This window comes from Pseudophryne corroboree, chromosome 1 (assembly GCF_028390025.1).
Source record: "Pseudophryne corroboree isolate aPseCor3 chromosome 1, aPseCor3.hap2, whole genome shotgun sequence".
NCBI lineage: Eukaryota > Metazoa > Chordata > Amphibia > Anura > Myobatrachidae > Pseudophryne > Pseudophryne corroboree.
The window spans coordinates 1,013,754,148-1,013,776,393 of NC_086444.1; the positions used below are offsets into that span (position 1 = coordinate 1,013,754,148).

At 44.7% G+C, this 22,246-nt stretch overlaps 1 protein-coding gene and 1 long non-coding RNA gene across 3 annotated transcripts in view; one reads left to right on the top strand and one right to left on the bottom strand.

Annotated features, from left to right (window-relative positions):
* GPM6A (glycoprotein M6A) overlaps nt 1-22,246 on the bottom strand; it is a 334,890-nt gene that overhangs the window by 165,799 nt on the left and 146,845 nt on the right. The window lies entirely within an intron of this gene.
* Nucleotides 21,548-22,246, top strand: part of LOC134983429 (uncharacterized) — a 46,141-nt gene continuing 45,442 nt past the window's right edge. For both annotated transcript variants that reach the window (XR_010191654.1, XR_010191649.1), the window contains exon 1: nt 21,548-21,703. This is a non-coding gene — a long non-coding RNA (uncharacterized LOC134983429). The remainder of the gene's footprint in view (nt 21,704-22,246) is intronic.

Sequence of the window (22,246 nt, forward strand, 5' to 3'; positions counted from 1 at the left end):
AAGATTATGCTATTAAAGTCTTTAGAGACACAAATAAAATGAATTGTCTATACTATGGATGACACTAGATTAACCTGCATGTTCTCAGATTAGATTACAGTTAGAATAGTATACTGAATCACACAATGCTTTGCCTTTCTTTTCCAATACATTCATTGGTCTGCAACACTTTTTAAATATCTATTTCAGTAAGTTTGAGTATCATTATTTTGTAAAAATTTAATTATTTCATAAAAACCACAAACAAAGCTAGCAACATTATGTCTATTGCTATTTTAAAATGTTCAGCTCGATGTAAACATAAAATTCTGCTTGACCTCCTCAATTGTCTGGATACATTTTTAGTAATTAGTTGATTTTTGTTTTGTTTTGTTTTATTGCCATTTCTTTGCATACACTATTCGTGTTTATTATGGGTGTCAACTGTCAATTCAGTACATATCTGTAGTTCTAGGGTATATTTACTAAAGTATGGGTTTACACAAGTGATTCTAGCTATTATTTTCAAGAAGGTGCTAGGTAAATGATAAGTAGAATCTGATTGGTTGCTGTGGGCAACATCTCCACTTTGTAAGCCCACACTTAAGTAAATATATCCCTTAATCAATGATTCAAAACTAGAATAGAAACACATTCATTTGCATATACAGTAAAACAGCCAAACATAATTCTATTTTTTACAGTATAGACACTTTCAATTTTTTTAATTGTTTTGAAATTCAATTGATTTTCAGTGGTTCAATTACAACAAACAGTCATGGATAAGGCCTGATTCAGAGACATGCAAACCCAAGTGTCTGATGGCGTTCACGATTGCATACAGCATCGCTAACACTTGGTTTGCAGTCCCTGGGTGTTTCAGGGTGGAGACTGGCAAATGACCTAAAGTGACCCCAAAAAAGGATCATTTTATGTACAGTACGTGTTATGAAAGTGTCAGAGCTGGGTCTGGTAACATTGCTGTGTTCCCAATTGAAAATCCACTGCTTCAGAAGCTATGTTTAGTTGGGAGTAGCTAGAGTAAATGTTAGGTTACTACAAATGTCAGTGGTGGTACCGATGTGTTGATATTGGGGTGTTTACAGTCTCTATAGAAATTACACAGACCATGGAGCCTGAAAGTGGGTATCTTGGTGCTCGTACACTCCATCGGATAAGCATTTGCATATATCCACAACCGCCACTGGCTCCCCTTCCCTTTCAGAATGCATTTCAAGCTTCTCACACTCACAAAGCCCTCACCCACACCTCTCCCATCTACATCTCTGACCTTACCTCCCTTTACACTCCCACCTGTCCTCTTTGCTCTGCTAATGCACGCTGACTCTACTGCCTACTGATTACTTCCTCCCACTCCTACCTCCAAGATTTTTCACGTGCTGCTCCATTTCCCAGGAATTCCCTACCTCTCTCCCTCAGACTCTCCCCCTCTCTACAAAACGTCAAACGCGCTCTCAAGACCCACTTCTTCACCAAACCCAGCCAAAGCTCATCCTAACCCTCTGTTCCACGCTCTCTATGTACCCTGTCTATGTCACCCCTGTCTGTCTACCCCTCCCCTTTAGAATGTAAGCTCTCACAAGCAGGGCTCTCTTCCCTCATGTGCTTATCCTTTTTCTAACTTTAATAATCTTCACCTGCACCAAATCCAGCAGTCTTCTGCCACCTGATACTTATTCCAGTGTCATCTGCTGATGAAGCTATGTTTATTTACCCTGTACTTGTCCTATATTGTTGTCAACTGTAAGTTGCTGTTTTGATTATGTGCATATGTACTCTGTAATTGGGCGCTGCGGAACCCGTGGCGCCATATAAGTAAAGGATAATAAATAATAATAATAATAACTGCCACTGACAGAGCAGCTGCGATCATTGCTGCATTATCAACTATCTCTGTAACAGGCCCATAATCGCCAATAAACCCTGTATATTTGTTTTTAAATTTGAGTCTAAAGCTGGGTACAGACTGGAACAATATCGCACCAAAATGTCGTTTTGGTGAGATATATTGCTTACATCACGCAGTGTGTACCCAGGACTGCACGCTCCCATGGTTGAATGTGACAGATGCTTGGTGTGCTGCACATCAAACCAAGCATCTGTCGCTAGCGTCCTATGTTATGTTAACGAAGGACGGAACATGGTTGTACCCTCCGTCATTAACATCGCTCCAGTGTGTACGGGCACTCTGGATTGATGGGGATTCATTCCTATGTCGGAACGAATCCCCGTCACTACAGTGTATACCCAGCCTCGCATTTACTGTTCATTTTTAAGGTTTGACGTTTGCCATTTTCTTTACATTAAGTGTTGCCTTAGCTTTTGTATTGTTTAATAATTTTATATGTAAACACTATTTAAATCATATTTTTAAATGATTAGAATGTATTTTACCATTTTATTATTATAAAAGCTACACACACTATTATGCTGTAAGTACATGTTAAGGTTCACCATTAAAAACTGTGAAATTGGCGACATATGTTTGATTTTGTCAAATTTATTTGATTTTTTCTAATCTGTCAAAATGAAAGAAATTTGTCTAAATGTTCACATATTTATAAGGATTTTTGACACAGTGACACCAGTTCAGAAAACAGTAAACAGCTGTTCGGATGTACAGTATCTAATTTCTTTCCAATTGTGTTATGACTTAAAACAATTTTAAGACTTAAGACCATTCAGCCACAGGACTTAAAAAATAAAATAAAATAAGACATGTCAGCTGTTTAGCTACAGATGATCTTCAGTAACTGCAGAAATGTGATCACTGAAATCGAGGTCTGCCCACGTCTCATACTGTGTCCAATGACCTCACACACATTCCGATGGTGTTGTGTCACCAAGATTAGAGGTTGCCTAAGGTTTGAACTGTGCTATAGTGCCCATATAGTAATCACTCTATCTAGGGGTTATTCAATTAAAATTATGAAAATAAGTTACGCATTTACTTTTTAAGTACACTGGAATCTGAATGAAAATCGAAATCTTTATGTAATTTGCTATCAATCCCAAGGAGAGACAAGGAAAAAATGTGCCACTTTTTGGCATAATTTATATTTTATTTTATTATATGTTCTTTATATTTCTATACATTTGTCAGCCTTTACCTATGTTTTTTTTAAACTATAAACCATCTACCTGCATCCAGCTAGCTCTCTATATCAACTGTGTCTCCAATGGACCCTCATTGACTTTTTTAAGGGACAACACTTGATTGTTGCTGTGGCAATCGTTATTGGACTAGAATTCCCGTATCACGCAGTCATTTATCCATATATTATACACAGGGGCACACAGGAGGGGGCTCTGAGTACCCCCAAACCACAAAAAAACCCTGATGGATTAGTACTGTCTTCTGAGACGGAAACAGCTTTGTTTCCGCCTGTACAGTGGGTGCCTGACAATTTGAGCCCCACTCCCTCACTGACATAATGCCATGATTCGCAGTTGTGTAATCTTGTCTTAGGTTTCAGTCAAAATATTTTTATCAAGAACATGTCCCATGAGAGCTGTTTATATATATGTGTATATATATATATATATATATATATATATATATATACCAATATGTAATGTCCGCACTCACAGCAATCAAAGTCACCAGGGGGGTGCTCCTCAGGGAGGCCCAAATCAGGACATCCACATATATCAGGTGTTTTTCCAGACAACAAATCCAGAATAGAGGGCACTCACCAGTTCAATTTCAATATAAAGGATTTAATGGTACATCAGAGCCAATTCATACTGTCGACGTTTCGGCTTAAGCAAGCCTTTCTCAGGACAACCAAAGAGACATCTGCTCAGCACTAGAGATGAGCGGGTTCGGTTTCTCTGAATCCGAACCCGCCCGAACTTCATGTTTTTTTTCACGGGTCCGAGCGACTCGGATCTTCCCGCCTTGCTCGGTTAACCCGAGCGCGCCCGAACGTCATCATGACGCTGTCGGATTCTCGCGAGGCTCGGATTCTATCGCGAGACTCGGATTCTATATAAGGAGCCGCGCGTCGCCGCCATTTTCACACGTGCATTGAGATTGATAGGGAGAGGACGTGGCTGGCGTCCTCTCCATTTAGATTATAAGAGAGAGAGATTTACTGGAGCTTAGGACTAGGAGGAGTACTGTAGAAGTGTAGAGAGTGCAGAGAGTTTACTAGTGAGTGACCACCAGACAGTGCAGTTTATTTAATATATCCGTTCTCTGCCTGAAAAAAGCGATACACACAGTGACTCAGTCACATACCATATCTGTGTGCACTGCTCAGGCTCAGCCCAGTGTGCTGCATCATCTATATATATTATATATCTGTCTGACTGCTCAGCTCACACAGCTTATAATTGTGGGGGAGACTGGGGAGCACTGCAGTGCCAGTTATAGGTTATAGCAGGAGCCAGGAGTACATAATATTATATAGTGAGTGACCACCAGACAGTGCAGTTTATTTAATATATCCGTTCTCTGCCTGAAAAAAAGCGATACACACAGTGACTCAGTCACATACCATATCTGTGTGCACTGCTCAGGCTCAGCCCAGTGTGCTGCATCATCTATATATATTATATATCTGTCTGACTGCTCAGCTCACACAGCTTATAATTGTGGGGGAGACTGGGGAGCACTGCAGTGCCAGTTATAGGTTATAGCAGGAGCCAGGAGTACATAATATTATATTAAAATTAAACAGTGCACACTTTTGCTGCAGGAGTGCCACTGCCAGTGTGACTGACCAGTGACCTGACCACACTGACCACCAGTATAGTTAGTAGTATACTTATATTGTGATTGCCTGAAAAAGTTAAACACTCGTCGTGTGACTTCACTTGTGTGTTGTTGTTTTTTTTATTCTATAAAAATAAAACTCATTCTGCTGACAGACAGTGTCCAGCAGGTCCGTCATTATATAATATATAATATATACCTGTCCGGCTGCAGTAGTGATATATATATATTTTTTATATCATTTATCATCCAGTCGCAGCAGACACAGTACGGTAGTTCACGGCTGTGGCTACCTCTGTGTCTGCACTCGGCAGGCAGTCCGTCCATAATTGTATACCACCTAACCGTGGTTTTTTTTTCTTCTTTATACATACATACTACTACGACATCTCTTTATCAACCAGTCTATATTAGCAGCAGACACAGTACAGTACGGTAGTTCACGGCTGTGGCTACCTCTGTGTCTGCACTCGGCAGGCAGTCCGTCCATAATTGTATACCACCTAACCGTGGTTTTTTTTTCTTTCTTCTTTATACATACATAGTTACATAGACATCTCTTTATCAACCAGTCTATATTAGCAGCAGACACAGTACAGTACGGTAGTTCACGGCTGTGGCTACCTCTGTGTCTGCACTCGGCAGGCAGTCCGTCCATAATTGTATACCACCTAACCGTGGTTTTTTTTTCTTTCTTCTTTATACATACATAGTTACATAGACATCTCTTTATCAACCAGTCTATATTAGCAGCAGACACAGTACAGTACGGTAGTCCACGGCTGTGGCTACCTCTGTGTCTGCACTCGGCAGGCAGTCCGTCCATAATTGTATACCACCTAACCGTGGTTTTTTTTTTCTTTCTTCTTTATACATACATAGTTACATAGACATCTCTTTATCAACCAGTCTATATTAGCAGCAGACACAGTACAGTACGGTAGTTCATGGCTGTGGCTACCTCTGTGTCTGCACTCGGCAGGCAGTCCGTCCATAATTGTATACCACCTAACCGTGGTTTTTTTTTCTTTCTTCTTTATACATACATAGTTACATAGACATCTCTTTATCAACCAGTCTATATTAGCAGCAGACACAGTACAGTACGGTAGTTCACGGCTGTGGCTACCTCTGTGTCTGCACTCGGCAGGCAGTCCGTCCATAATTGTATACCACCTAACCGTGGTTTTTTTTTCTTTCTTCTTTATACATACATAGTTACATAGACATCTCTTTATCAACCAGTCTATATTAGCAGCAGACACAGTACAGTACGGTAGTTCACGGCTGTGGCTACCTCTGTGTCTGCACTCGGCAGGCAGTCCGTCCATAATTGTATACCACCTAACCGTGGTTTTTTTTTCTTTCTTCTTTATACATACATACTACTACGACATCTCTTTATCAACCAGTCTATATTATTAGCAGCAGACACAGTACAGTACGGTAGTTCATGGCTGTGGCTACCTCTGTGTCTGCACTCGGCAGGCAGTCCGTCCATAATTGTATACCACCTAACCGTGGTTTTTTTTTCTTTCTTCTTTATACATACATAGTTACATAGACATCTCTTTATCAACCAGTCTATATTAGCAGCAGACACAGTACAGTACGGTAGTTCACGGCTGTGGCTACCTCTGTGTCTGCACTCGGCAGGCAGTCCATAATTGTATACTAGTATCCATCTCCATTGTTTACCTGAGGTGCCTTTTAGTTGTGCCTATTAAAATATGGAGAACAAAAATGTTGAGGTTCCAAAATTAGGGAAAGATCAAGATCCACTTCCACCTCGTGCTGAAGCTGCTGCCACTAGTCATGGCCGAGACGATGAAATGCCAGCAACGTCGTCTGCCAAGGCCGATGCCCAATGTCATAGTACAGAGCATGTCAAATCCAAAACACCAAATATCAGTAAAAAAAGGACTCCAAAACCTAAAATAAAATTGTCGGAGGAGAAGCGTAAACTTGCCAATATGCCATTTACCACACGGAGTGGCAAGGAACGGCTGAGGCCCTGGCCTATGTTCATGGCTAGTGGTTCAGCTTCACATGAGGATGGAAGCACTCAGCCTCTCGCTAGAAAACTGAAAAGACTCAAGCTGGCAAAAGCACCGCAAAGAACTGTGCGTTCTTCGAAATCCCAAATCCACAAGGAGAGTCCAATTGTGTCGGTTGCGATGCCTGACCTTCCCAACACTGGACGTGAAGAGCATGCGCCTTCCACCATTTGCACGCCCCCTGCAAGTGCTGGAAGGAGCACCCGCAGTCCAGTTCCTGATAGTCAGATTGAAGATGAAGATGTTGAAGTACACCAGGATGAGGAGGATATGGGTGTTGCTGGCGCTGGGGAGGAAATTGACCAGGAGGATTCTGATGGTGAGGTGGTTTGTTTAAGTCAGGCACCCGGGGAGACACCTGTTGTCCGTGGGAGGAATATGGCCGTTGACATGCCTGGTGAAAATACCAAAAAAATCAGCTCTTCAGTGTGGAGGTATTTCAACAGAAAAGCGGACAACAGGTGTCAAGCCGTGTGTTGCCTTTGTCAAGCTGTAATAAGTAGGGGTAAGGACGTTAACCACCTCGGAACATCCTCCCTTATACGTCACCTGCAGCGCATTCATAATAAGTCAGTGACAAGTTCAAAAGCTTTGGGCGACAGCGGAAGCAGTCCACTGACCAGTAAATCCCTTCCTCTTGTAACCAAGCTCACGCAAACCACCCCACCAACTCCCTCAGTGTCAATTTCCTCCTTCCCCAGGAATGCCAATAGTCCTGCAGGCCATGTCACTGGCAATTCTGACGAGTCCTCTCCTGCCTGGGATTCCTCCGATGCATCCTTGCGTGTAACGCCTACTGCTGCTGGCGCTGCTGTTGTTGCTGCTGGGAGTCGATGGTCATCCCAGAGGGGAAGTCGTAAGCCCACTTGTACTACTTCCAGTAAGCAATTGACTGTCCAACAGTCCTTTGCGAGGAAGATGAAATATCACAGCAGTCATCCTGCTGCAAAGCGGATAACTGAGGCCTTGACAACTATGTTGGTGTTAGACGTGCGTCCGGTATCCGCCGTTAGTTCACAGGGAACTAGACAATTTATTGAGGCAGTGTGCCCCCGTTACCAAATACCATCTAGGTTCCACTTCTCTAGGCAGGCGATACCGAGAATGTACACGGACGTCAGAAAAAGACTCACCAGTGTCCTAAAAAATGCAGTTGTACCCAATGTCCACTTAACCACGGACATGTGGACAAGTGGAGCAGGGCAGGGTCAGGACTATATGACTGTGACAGCCCACTGGGTAGATGTATGGACTCCCGCCGCAAGAACAGCAGCGGCGGCACCAGTAGCAGCATCTCGCAAACGCCAACTCTTTCCTAGGCAGGCTACGCTTTGTATCACCGCTTTCCAGAATACGCACACAGCTGAAAACCTCTTACGGCAACTGAGGAAGATCATCGCGGAATGGCTTACCCCAATTGGACTCTCCTGTGGATTTGTGGCATCGGACAACGCCAGCAATATTGTGTGTGCATTAAATATGGGCAAATTCCAGCACGTCCCATGTTTTGCACATACCTTGAATTTGGTGGTGCAGAATTTTTTAAAAAACGACAGGGGCGTGCAAGAGATGCTGTCGGTGGCCAGAAGAATTGCGGGACACTTTCGGCGTACAGGCACCACGTACAGAAGACTGGAGCACCACCAAAAACTACTGAACCTGCCCTGCCATCATCTGAAGCAAGAAGTGGTAACGAGGTGGAATTCAACCCTCTATATGCTTCAGAGGTTGGAGGAGCAGCAAAAGGCCATTCAAGCCTATACAATTGAGCACGATATAGTAGGTGGAATGCACCTGTCTCAAGCGCAGTGGAGAATGATTTCAACGTTGTGCAAGGTTCTGATGCCCTTTGAACTTGCCACACGTGAAGTCAGTTCAGACACTGCCAGCCTGAGTCAGGTCATTCCCCTCATCAGGCTTTTGCAGAAGAAGCTGGAGACATTGAAGGAGGAGCTAACACGGAGCGATTCCGCTAGGCATGTGGGACTTGTGGATGGAGCCCTTAATTCGCTTAACAAGGATTCACGGGTGGTCAATCTGTTGAAATCAGAGCACTACATTTTGGCCACCGTGCTCGATCCTAGATTTAAAGCCTACCTTGGATCTCTCTTTCCGGCAGACACAAGTCTGCTGGGGTTGAAAGACCTGCTGGTGACAAAATTGTCAAGTCAAGCGGAACGCGACCTGTCAACATCTCCTCCTTCACATTCTCCCGCAACTGGGGGTGCGAGGAAAAGGCTCAGAATTCCGAGCCCACCCGCTGGCGGTGATGCAGGGCAGTCTGGAGCGACTGCTGATGCTGACATCTGGTCCGGACTGAAGGACCTGACAACGATTACGGACATGTCGTCTACTGTCACTGCATATGATTCTCTCAACATTGATAGAATGGTGGAGGATTATATGAGTGACCGCATCCAAGTAGGCACGTCACACAGTCCGTACTTATACTGGCAGGAAAAAGAGGCAATTTGGAGGCCCTTGCACAAACTGGCTTTATTCTACCTAAGTTGCCCTCCCACAAGTGTGTACTCCGAAAGAGTGTTTAGTGCCGCCGCTCACCTTGTCAGCAATCGGCGTACGAGGTTACATCCAGAAAATGTGGAGAAGATGATGTTCATTAAAATGAATTATAATCAATTCCTCCGCGGAGACATTGACCAGCAGCAATTGCCTCCACAAAGTACACAGGGAGCTGAGATGGTGGATTCCAGTGGGGACGAATTGATAATCTGTGAGGAGGGGGATGTACACGGTGATATATCGGAGGGTGATGATGGAGTGGACATCTTGCCTCTGTAGAGCCAGTTTGTGCAAGGAGAGATTAATTGCTTCTTTTTTGGGGGGGGTCCAAACCAACCCGTCATATCAGTCACAGTCGTGTGGCAGACCCGGTCACTGAAATGATGGGTTGGTTAAAGTGTGCATGTCCTGTTTTGTTTATACAACATAAGGGTGGGTGGGAGGGCCCAAGGACAATTCCATCTTGCACCTCTTTTTTCTTTTCTTTTTCTTTGCATCATGTGCTGATTGGGGAGGGTTTTTTGGAAGGGACATCCTGCGTGACACTGCAGTGCCACTCCTAAATGGGCCCGGTGTTTGTGTCGGCCACTAGGGTCGCTAATCTTACTCACACAGTCAGCTACCTCATTGCGCCTCTTTTTTTCTTTGCGTCATGTGCTGTTTGGGGAGGGTTTTTTGGAAGGGACATCCTGCGTGACACTGCAGTGCCACTCCTAGATGGGCCCGGTGTTTGTGTCGGCCACTAGGGTCGCTAATCTTACTCACACAGCTACCTCATTGCGCCTCTTTTTTTCTTTGCGTCATGTGCTGTTTGGGGAGGGTTTTTTGGAAGGGCCATCCTGCGTGACACTGCAGTGCCACTCCTAGATGGGCCCGGTGTTTGTGTCGGCCACTAGGGTCGCTAATCTTACTCACACAGCTACCTCATTGCGCCTCTTTTTTTCTTTGCGTCATCTGCTGTTTGGGGAGGGTTTTTTGGAAGGGACATCCTGCGTGACACTGCAGTGCCACTCCTAGATGGGCCCGGTGTTTGTGTCGGCCACTAGGGTCGCTTATCTTACTCACACAGCGACCTCGGTGCAAATTTTAGGACTAAAAATAATATTGTGAGGTGTGAGGTATTCAGAATAGACTGAAAATGAGTGTAAATTATGGTTTTTGAGGTTAATAATACTTTGGGATCAAAATGACCCCCAAATTCTATGATTTAAGCTGTTTTTTAGTGTTTTTTGAAAAAAACACCCGAATCCAAAACACACCCGAATCCGACAAAAAAAAATTCGGTGAGGTTTTGCCAAAACGCGTTCGAACCCAAAACACGGCCGCGGCACCGAACCCAAAACCAAAACACAAAACCCGAAAAATTTCAGGCGCTCATCTCTACTCAGCACACGTCGACATACTGTCGAAACGTCGACAGTATGAATTGGCTCTGATGTACCATTAAATCCTTTATATTGAAATTGAACTGGTGAGTGCCCTCTATTCTGGATTTGGTGTCTGGAAAAACACCTGATATATATATATATATATATATATATATATAGTAGTGTTTGACTTGTGTGGATGTCTGTTACTGCTTAGCAGAACAAATTGTATTTTACAAAGACAGCAGTGGCATTTAATACTGTTATGTATATTTTATATTGTAGACATTGATCACAAAATGTCTTTGTAAACAATATTTGCAGTTTTTCCTTCAGGGATTAAAACAAAAAGATGCTTGGGGCTACTAACTCATGAGCAAGCCACATAAAGCTGCCCATGGGAGAAGAAGTTGGTCCTGAGATCTACGTCTGCAGTCTGACCATTTGTCCCTGCGACAGTAGAAAGATAAGCAATAATCCAGTTTTCTATTTTTTTATTTAAACCACAAAATCCAATTCAAGGGGCAATACATCTAACAGTCCAGTCTAAGTTGACTTTAGTCAAACAAATATTATCTTGTAGATCCCAAATCCATTGCTACTTAACCTACAGTAACACTGAAAGGGTGCAAGTAACATGACCAGCAACTCTATGATACGTAGTATTTGTCTTGGTGTGCCATCTACTGGATTGACATGTATACTGCAACTTCATGAGTCAAGTTAAGCTGCCTGAGCAATCATTACTATATAGTCAGATTTTCCTGCAATATATATCTTGAGATATAAATATGTATATATTTATATTTGCATACATATATAACTGCATTCAGGGTGTATATAGTCAATTTGAACTTGATGAGCCTGTGTAAATTCCACTAAAAAAAAAATTGGTCTCCATAAACAGTCCCTAGAGGTATATTTGTCCCATAAGAATTATATTTATATACATATAGTCATTTTTGGCTTGAGGAGCCTGCTCACTGCACGCGCTGAGTGTCAAGCCTCTAGGTTTTTTCTTTATTGCACTTCTCCATGATGTCACATTGAGATAATACATACCTCAGTTTCTTTCAAGGTGTCTAAGCTATACAATAGTGAAAACACAATACAAATTCCTCCCGTAGTTTTTGCGTGATGTCGGAACGAACAAACAAAAATTCCCCCCAAAAATTGTCTCCATAGTTCACGTACAGTCCCAAGGAATATATTTCTCCAAAAAACAACAACCAAAACTTGTTACAAGGAGAAAAATACATAACTGCTGATAAAGAGTCTCAAGTAGTATATTTTGAGAAAAACTCCATGTTAGCGAGTTCTGAACTTGACCCAAGAGTCAGTTTTCATTTTTAAATATTTTAGTCTTCGCCTGAAGATACATTCTAAGTTTAGTAATAATAAGTGTGTCTATTGGTAATGAAAATAATAATGCAGAGCAGTGCAGCAACAGCTATTCCTGGAAGTCAAAGCTGCAGGGGAACATCTGGACATTAATACGCATCTGGTTTCAATTTCCCAGTTCCTATTTAGAAAAATATGACCTTTATATTTTATCATTGTTCTTTTCTGTATTCTTGTTCAGTTACACACACAAATCAGAATCATACAATCAAACAGTCTACTTGCTGCTGGTAAAATAATGATATACAGTGGTGGACCTGGCTGGGGGCAGGGTGGGAACATTGCAGTGTTGAGACTGGTCTAAATGAAGCTGAAAATTACATTACCACACCTGGTTGCACAAAGACATGCAAAGTATGCTCTCTGACAGCTCCAATTCTGTTTTATACACAACAGGAATGGCCAAGTGGTATCCATGGCCTACGTCTCAGCCAAAAAAGGGGAGATTACTCAAACCTTGGAGAGAGCCAAAGTGTGGAGAGACAAAGTACCAACCACTCAGCTTCAAATACAGCCTGTAAAATGGGAATTAGAAGCTGGCTGGTTGGTACTTTATCTCTCTCCAAGGATTGATACACAATCCCACAGACATGCACTGTGTAGTACAGGCCTTAGGCATGGGTGGGAGGCTTCCACACTGATTGGGCATTGGAGTCAGCTATCCGCCAATCAGAGTACAGGAAGCAGTGAAGAATTGTCTCTGTATGTCAAAAGACAGCAAGGAGCGGCAGAAATTAGTGATCGTGGGATATTTTATCACCAGCAGAAAATGTTTGTGTGAGGTGGGGGAGGGGGGGGGGGGGGGGTGAGGAAGGGGACCTATATATAAAGCAGGATAGGTTGGTTATCTGAATAATAAATATAAAATGGGTGTTGCCTGTACAGTAACGTCACCAGAGATTTGGGGTTGTCTGCATTTTAATGTCACTATAATGTCCTGCAGAACATGGCTTACAGTTGTCACAAGAATGATCTTTGCAAAGCACAGAAAATACTATTATATAGTTGTTATTATTATACAATAAATGAAAATAGTGAGTAGTAAGATAGCCAATGCCAGGGGGCCATGGAATAATAGCCACTTAGCTGCCATGACACCATGATTTGCAATGGAATGTAGCCATCGCATGTGATCCATTCAATGGTTTATTAATTGATGGTTTGCCAGTGTGCATTTGCAGTGGGCACCTGAAGCTTGCGCATACACAACAAGTCTCTGTCAGTATGTAACAAAGACCATCTGTCAGCAGCAGAATGGACATCAGCAGCCATCGGGAAGAAACATGTGATGGGGGCCACTATCCTGAGATTGACTGGAAAAAGCATTCTATCAAATAAGGAACATACATAGTTTCCTATCCCTACCTGGAACCTAATGCTATTGAAACAGCCTCAATTTTTATAAAAACAAATATGTTTGCTAATAAAATATGCCACTTAGTCCTTCCCTATACAATACTCACAGAAGAATGAACTCCTGGTGTAGCCAGTAACCATTATATTGACATTTTAAGATGAATTAGATAGAATATCCATAAAGGACAGATTTGCATAATACATTTCCAAACTCACTGGAAAAAAGCCCACGCCAAAACCCTTCTCTGCACACAGCCCTCATTCCCTTAGATTGGTTGTTAAATATGAAAGTTTTTGTATGTTCTGAAAATAAAATCAACGTGCACAGAAAGAATGTTCTTAGCACACAAATCATGTATGTCAATGTTTATCCAGTGAAGCTGGCAAAATGAGGTTGTTGTCCACCCAACACAAGGAGGTCATCCTGCATACCGGAATAGTACAGGTGTGAGGGCCATGTGCTTTCTCATTCCTCTGCTGGCAGAAGGTGTTCACTAAGTAGAACTACTGTAACAGTGGGTGGAGAGAGGGCATGCTGGGGAGGTCTCATGTGCATGTATATACTGTAGGTTTGGGCATGCTGAGGAAGGTCCTGTGAAGAGGTCGTAACGGGAATGTGAGGAAATCTCAGACATGTTGGGGACACGTGTGGACATCACAGCGCATGTGGGTACATTTTGTGGTAAGTGTAGACCTGAGGTAATGTGGGGCTATTTTGGAGCAAGTGGAATATCTGCACTGTACAGTATGTGGTGCTAATATGTAGCAAATGGAGGGAATGTCGGGGCATTTTGTGTTGAATGATGTTGGCTTGACAAGATTATATTTTGGAACTGAAAAAACAGTTTTATACAAACTCCTGCCAGTGAGGTCACTTACTGCTGAGAGCACTAGCCTTAAATGATAGTGTGGGCAAATTATGCCTCAGAGTAGGGATTTACCATATACAGGTTGAGTATCCCTTATCCAAAATGCTTGGGACCAGGGGTATTTTGGATATCGGATTTTTCCGTATTTTGGAATAATTGCATACCATAATGAGATATCATGGTGATGGGACCTAAATATAAGCACAGAATGCATTTATGTTACATATACACCTTGTACACACAGCCTGAAGGTCATTTTAGCCAATATTTTTTATAACTTTGTGCATTAAACAAAGTGTGTGTACATTCACACAATTCATTTATGTTTCATATACACCTTATACACACAGCCTGAAGGTCATTTAATACAATATTTTTTATAACTTTGTGCATAAACAAAGTGTGTCTACATTCACACAATTCATTTATGTTTCATATACACCTTATACACACAGCCTGAAGGTCATTTAATACAATATTTTTAATAACTTTGTGTATTAAACAAAGTTTGTGTACATTGAGCCATCAAAAAACAAAGATTTCACTATCTCACTCTCACTCAAAAAAGTCCGTATTTCGGAATATTCCGTATTTCGGAATATTTGGACATGGGATACTCAACCTGTATTGGATCATGGCACTGGAAACAAGAGACCGGAGGGACTGTATACTACTAAGGGATGATCATCTGAGTAGTGAACCATTCTGTAATACTGACATACTGATTCATTATCAGTGACGTGACGTGCGGTGGGGTGAGACAGAGCTTTTCCTGTCATACTAACGTATAAGCCAGAGTTTTGACTGTATAAAGTATATGAAAAATACAAAGAATATATTAGAAAAATCTTCTTTGTATTAGTCTAATCATTTTAATAGTCAAAACTCTGAAGTAACAAGTTTACGGCAGGTGAAGCAGTGCATCCCCTGCCTATCATTTCCGCACATCTCTGATCAAAACTCACCCAAATTCCAGCAGTATATACTGCTGCATCTTTTTATAATGCCCACATGAACCCTTTGGCTCATATATTGTGTGTAAATCTGGCTATGGTACTAGCCAGTGCCTCCTGAGCCATTTACCTCACTGCACATCCCCATTAATTACCCCTTATCCGCTGCATTTATTCAAACATAGTACTCCACTACAACTGATCTAATCTGATATAAAATTACTGCTTTGGGGTCTGGTTCAAAGATGGATACAATTAGCACAGCCGCTTCAAAATATGCAAAAGTAGCAGTAGGCATCTGTAGTAGAAAGATATCTACTGCACACTTTTTTTGATCTGTTGCTGCGTACAAATATGACCGGAAGGGATGACTGTAAAATTCACACTGCTGAAGCCAATGAAGCTTTACTCAAGAAAGCAGCCGCTGGCTTTGTCACGCCTAGAAATTGGGCCCTACTCGACCGTTTTCTGGAATGCTGCATATCGCCTCCCACAAATGCAGGTCGCATGTCAGCCATGCTGCTGTGTTTGAGGTACTGCAAGTGACATCGTAGCCACGGATATGCACAGGTGCAGCGCAGCTTCTGTGCATGCACTGATCCTAAAACATCGGGAATTTGAGTAAACACTGGATTTATGTACATCTCTGAATTAGGCCCTTAATATGGGGCAATATGGTTCAACATGATTATGTTCTATCGACTGAATATATTTGGAATACAATTTTTTAGGTTATAAATAGAGGATCTTAGAAACATTATTCTCATACTGATACAGTATATGAATATTTATTATCTCTTATTAGAGTGGATTTTCTGAATATGTGTATATATAAAAATGATGAGGTTTTTAGCTAATAAACAGAATCAGTTGGGTCAGCATATCTAAAAATTCATTTTTGACACTTGCAGCAAAGGTTTATAATCATTTGCAATAACAATCTTATATAAATTTGTAACTTTAAATAAGTACCAGCACCTTGTCTGAGTACCGGCACCCTGTCTGTGTACCAGCACCTTGTCTGTGTACCCGCACCTTGTCTGTGTACCAGCACCTTGTCTGTGTACCAGCACCTTGTCTGTGTACCAGCACCTTGTCTGTGTACCAGCACCTTGTCTGTGTACCAGCACCTTGTCTGTGTACCCTCACCTTGTCTGTGTACCAGCACCTTGTCTGTGTACCAGCACCTTGTCTGTGTACCCTCACCTTGTCTGTGTACCCTCACCTTGTCTGTGTATCCGCACCTTGTCTGTGTACCCGCACCTTGTCTGTGTACCCGCACCTTGTCTGTGTACCCGCACCTTGTCTGTGTACCCGCACCTTGTCTGTGTACCCTCTCCTTGTCTGTGTACCTTCTCCTTGTCTGTGTACCTTCTCCTTGTCTGTGTACCCGCACCTTGTCTGTGTACCCGCACCTTGTCTGTGTATCCGCACCTTGTCTGTATACCAGCACCTTGTCTGTATACCAGCACCTTGTCTGTATACCAGCACCTTGTCTGTGTACCCGCACCTTGTCTGTGTACCCGCACCTTGTCTGTGTACCCGCACCTTGTCTGTGTACCCGCACCTTGTCTGTGTACCCGCACCTTGTCTGTGTACCCGCACCTTGTCTGTGTATCCGCACCTTGTCTGTGTACCAGAACCTTGTCTGTGTACCCGCACCTTGTCTGTGTACCCGCACCTTGTCTGTGTACCCGCACCTTGTCTGTGTACCCGCACCTTGTCTGTGTACCCTCTCCTTGTCTGTGTACCTTCTCCTTGTCTGTGTACCCGCACCTTGTCTGTGTACCCGCACCTTGTCTGTGTATCCGCACCTTGTCTGTGTACCCTCTCCTTGTCTGTGTACCTTCACCTTGTCTGTGTACCCGCACCTTGTCTGTGTACCCGCACCTTGTCTGTGTACCCGCACCTTGTCTGTGTACCCGCACCTTGTCTGTGTACCCGCACCTTGTCTGTGCACCAGCACCTTGTCTGTGTACCAGCACCTTGTCTGTGCACCCGCACCTTGTCTGTGTACCCGCACCTTGTCTGTGTACCCGCACCTTGTCTGTGCACCAGCACCTTGTCTGTGTACCAGCACCTTGTCTGTGCACCAGCACCTTGTCTGTGTACCCGCACCTTGACTGTGTACCCGCACCTTGACTGTGTACCCGCACCTTGTCTGTGTACCCGCACCTTGTCTGTGTACCCGCACCTTGTCTGTGTACCCTCACCTTGTCTGTGTACCCGCACCTTGTCTGTGTACCCGCACCTTGTCTGTGTACCCGCACCTTGTCTGTGTACCCTCACCTTGTCTGTGTACCCGCACCTTGTCTGTGTACCCGCACCTTGTCTGTGTACCCTCACCTTGTCTGTGTACCCGCACCTTGTCTGTGTACCCGCACCTTGTCTGTGTTCAAGCACCTTGTCTGTGTACCCGCACCTTGTCTGTGTACCCGCACCTTGTCTGTGTACCCGCACCTTGTCTGTGTACCCGCACCTTGTCTGTGTACCCGCACCTTGTCTGTGTACCCGCACCTTGTCTGTGTACCCGCACCTTGTCTGTGTACCCGCACCTTGACTGTGTACCCGCACCTTGACTGTGTACCCGCACCTTGTCTGTGTACCCGCACCTTGTCTGTGTACCCGCACCTTGTCTGTGTACCCTCACCTTGTCTGTGTACCCGCACCTTGTCTGTGTACCCGCACCTTGTCTGTGTACCCGCACCTTGTCTGTGTACCCGCACCTTGTCTGTGTACCCGCACCTTGTCTGTGTTCAAGCACCTTGTCTGTGTTCAAGCACCTTGTCTGTGTACCCGCACCTTGTCTGTGTACCCGCACCTTGTCTGTGTACCCGCACCTTGTCTGTGTACCCGCACCTTGACTGTGTACCCGCACCTTGACTGTGTACCCGCACCTTGTCTGTGTACCCGCACCTTGTCTGTGTACCCGCACCTTGTCTGTGTACCCTCACCTTGTCTGTGTACCCGCACCTTGTCTGTGTACCCGCACCTTGTCTGTGTACCCGCACCTTGTCTGTGTACCCGCACCTTGTCTGTGTTCAAGCACCTTGTCTGTGTACCCGCACCTTGTCTGTGTACCCGCACCTTGTCTGTGTACCCGCACCTTGTCTGTGTACCCGCACCTTGTCTGTGTACCCGCACCTTGTCTGTGTACCCGCACCTTGTCTGTGTACCCGCACCTTGTCTGTGTACCAGCACCTTGTCTGTGTACCAGCACCTTGTCTGTGTACCAGCACCTTGTCTGTGTACCCGCACCTTGTCTGTGTACCAGCACCTTGTCTGTGTACCCGCACCTTGTCTGTGTACCCGCACCTTGTCTGTGTACCCGCACCTTGTCTGTGTACCCGCACCTTGTCTGTGTACCCGCACCTTGTCTGTGTACCCGCACCTTGTCTGTGTACCCGCACCTTGTCTGTGTTCAAGCACCTTGTCTGTGTACCCGCACCTTGTCTGTGTACCCGCACCTTGTCTGTGTACCCGCACCTTGTCTGTGTACCCGCACCTTGTCTGTGTACCCGCACCTTGTCTGTGTACCCGCACCTTGTCTGTGTACCCGCACCTTGTCTGTGTACCCGCACCTTGTCTGTGTTCAAGCACCTTGTCTGTGTTCAAGCACCTTGTCTGTGTACCAGCACCTTGTCTGTGTACCCGCACCTTGTCTGTGTACCCGCACCTTGTCTGTGTACCAGCACCTTGTCTGTGTACCAGCACCTTGTCTGTCTGTGTACCAGCACCTTGTCTGTCTGTGTACCAGCACCTTGTCTGTGTACCAGCACCTTGTCTGTGTACCAGCACCTTGTCTGTGTACCCGCACCTTGTCTGTGTACCCGCACCTTGACTGTGTACCCGCACCTTGACTGTGTACCCGCACCTTGTCTGTGTACCCGCACCTTGTCTGTGTACCCGCACCTTGTCTGTGTACCCGCACCTTGTCTGTGTACCAGCACCTTGTCTGTGTACCCGCACCTTGTCTGTGTACCAGCACCTTGTCTGTGTACCAGCACCTTGTCTGTGTACCAGCACCTTGTCTGTCTGTGTACCCGCACCTTGTCTGTGTACCAGCACCTTGTCTGTGTACCAGCACCTTGTCTGTGTACCCGCACCTTGTCTGTGTACCCGCACCTTGTCTGTGTACCCGCACCTTGTCTGTGTACCCGCACCTTGTCTGTGTACCAGCACCTTGTCTGTGTACCAGCACCTTGTCTGTGTACCCTCACCTTGTCTGTGTACCCGCACCTTGTCTGTGTACCCGCACCTTGTCTGTGTACCCGCACCTTGTCTGTGTACCCGCACCTTGTCTGTGTACCCGCACCTTGTCTGTGTTCAAGCACCTTGTCTGTGTACCCGCACCTTGTCTGTGTACCCGCACCTTGTCTGTGTACCCGCACCTTGTCTGTGTACCCGCACCTTGTCTGTGTACCAGCACCTTGTCTGTGTACCCGCACCTTGTCTGTGTACCCGCACCTTGTCTGTGTACCAGCACCTTGTCTGTGTACCAGCACCTTGTCTGTGTACCAGCACCTTGTCTGTGTACCAGCACCTTGTCTGTCTGTGTACCCGCACCTTGTCTGTGTACCAGCACCTTGTCTGTGTACCAGCACCTTGTCTGTGTACCAGCACCTTGTCTGTGTACCCGCACCTTGTCTGTGTACCCGCACCTTGACTGTGTTCAAGCACCTTGTCTGTGTACCAGCACCTTGTCTGTGTACCCTCACCTTGTCTGTGTACCCGCACCTTGTCTGTGTACCCGCACCTTGTCTGTGTACCCGCACCTTGTCTGTGTACCCGCACCTTGTCTGTGTTCAAGCACCTTGTCTGTGTACCCGCACCTTGTCTGTGTACCCGCACCTTGTCTGTGTACCAGCACCTTGTCTGTGTACCAGCACCTTGTCTGTCTGTGTACCCGCACCTTGTCTGTGTACCAGCACCTTGTCTGTGTACCAGCACCTTGTCTGTGTACCAGCACCTTGTCTGTGTACCAGCACCTTGTCCGAGTACTGGGATTTTGTCTGAATAACATCACCTTGTCTGTGTACCAGCACCTTGGGCAGTATTCAATTAATATATTGTGCCCGAAACTCCATCACCTTGTCTGTGTAACTCTTGCCTGAGTGCTGCCACCATTCTGTGTACCGGAACCTATTTTCTGAGTAATTAATTATTCCTTTTTTTTTAATAGAAAAAAAAGCACGGATATCAAGAATCACACACACACACACGTACCATCATAGGACTAGGAAACCCTACAAAAAAGAATATTTGTTTGTAAATTAAAATGACAATGCATGTCAAATTAAAAAGCGTTAATCACTTTAAAGAAAGCAGACTGAGATATATAGGACAAACTTTTATTTAAGAAAGTCTATCCAATATTGAGCATCTTCGCATGTGAGTTTCCATGATACATTAAGGAGAGTTCATATTGTTCTTCAGTGAATCAAATTCATCATAATGATACTTATTTGTGAAATCCTCTATACTGTAGGAACAAAAACATACAGTATGCTGGTATTTAATTTATAATCTCTATTACTGACTTTGCTATGTCTCGCTGCTGGAGAGAAGAAAATCTTATTTGTTTGCACAGAGGGAAAACAATTTCATTTCATGCAGGGCACACAAATGTATCTGTAATATGTATTAAGAAATGCTATCACAGCAACTGCTGTAGTAATTGCCAGGCATCTCTGCAGCAGCCAAGTAATACATGTGTCTCCGGTACGGCATGGTAATATAAAAGAAATAATATCTACATGTACTGTATAGCAATCTCTATGCTTGTTATTTATATATATATGTATGTATGTAACGTACGTCTAAAATATACAGTATTTTTAGTATAATAAAATGCATGCACAATTCGCAAATCTTGAAAAAAATATATCACTATGCCTTGGCATGCCATTGAGATTCCCTCGTGCGCTCAGATGAGCCATATTGTATCTCCAGCAGCCATCATATCTAGCTAAGCCTCAATCTCAACAACATTATGTCCCAAGCTCCACTCTCGTTCAAGAGCAGATTCAGGGGGTGGGGGCACCAAGGCACGTGCTCCCCCTGTTGTTTAGGAGAATTTTTTTTATTTTATTTTATATATAGTGCATTGCACATTGCGCTAAGCCACCAGGATGAGGCAGCTGGTTGTCAGTCATGGGCATGCCCTCCTATGGGCATCTACTGAATGATCAGCCCATCCCCATCTCCTGCATTCTGATTTGTGGACTAGGCTTGATCCTGATTGACCTGTCACCGTCTCCCTGGCTGCACTAGTCTCTTCTATTTGCGCCGAACCAGGCCACGCCACCAGGGAAAGGCAGTCACCTCTAGAACACCAGAAGAGATCCATTCTCCCAAATCCCAGCAGCATTAGCCGGAGCTGAAGGGCTGCTCAAGAGGCTGCTGTGTAAATTCTGCAGCCAGTGTGGGGCGCCAGGCAGTAATGGAACAGCAGCAGGTCAGTGCTCCCTTCCCAGTGTCTGCCCTTCACCAGCCCAGTGTCCCCCACCTTTACTGACCCCCCATCCCAGTGTCTCCCATCTTGCCTGCAGTGTCCCCACCATTACTGACCCCCATCCCAGTGTCTGCCCCTTCACCAGCCCAGTGTACCCCACCATTACCGACCCCCCATCCCAGTGTCTCCAATCCTGCCTGCACAATGTCCACACCATTACTGATCCCCATCCCAGTGTCTGCCCCTTCTCCAGCCGTGTCCTCCACCATTACTGAACCCCCATCCCAGTGTCCCCACCATTACTGATCCTCATTCCAGTGTGTGCCCCCTTCTCCAGCCCAGTGTCCCCCACCATTACCGACCCCCCATCCCAGTGTCTCCAATCCTGCCTGCAGTGTCCACACCATTACTGATCCTCATTCTAGTGTCTGCCCCCTTCTCCAGCCCAGTGTCCCCCACCATTACCGACCCCCCATCCCAGTGTCTCCAATCCTGCCTGCAGTGTCCCCACCATTACTGATCCCCATCCCAGTGTCTGCCCCTTCT